This window comes from Buceros rhinoceros, unplaced genomic scaffold, assembly GCF_000710305.1.
Source record: "Buceros rhinoceros silvestris isolate BGI_N320 unplaced genomic scaffold, ASM71030v1 scaffold27932, whole genome shotgun sequence".
In the NCBI taxonomy this organism is placed as follows: domain Eukaryota; kingdom Metazoa; phylum Chordata; class Aves; order Bucerotiformes; family Bucerotidae; genus Buceros; species Buceros rhinoceros.
In genome coordinates this window covers 5,753-5,980 of record NW_010398769.1, presented here as the reverse complement: position 1 = coordinate 5,980, position 228 = coordinate 5,753, and the positions used below count along the sequence as shown (strand labels likewise).

General features: G+C 68.9%; 1 protein-coding gene across 1 annotated transcript in view; it reads right to left on the bottom strand.

Moving 5' to 3' along the window:
* Positions 1 to 228, bottom strand: part of LOC104489121 (vasoactive intestinal polypeptide receptor 1-like) — an 11,752-nt gene that overhangs the window by 11,192 nt on the left and 332 nt on the right. The gene's annotated exons all lie outside the window — the stretch shown is intronic.

Sequence of the window (228 nt, the reverse complement as noted above, 5' to 3'; positions counted from 1 at the left end):
CCACCCACCTCCCTCCCCGCCAGCAAATCCTCCCCCAGAAGCTGCTGTGAACGCACCCAAGTGGGTGCAGCGGTGCCGGCAGCTTGCAGGGCTGCAGCTTGGTGTCAGCTCCGGGTCGGGCAGCAAGAGGCGTGGGAGAGGGATGGGGACAGGGATGGGGACGTGCTGGGGGAGGCCTGTCCCCTGCCCAGGACTGTGGGCAGACAGCTCTAGGGCTGGCCAGACCCC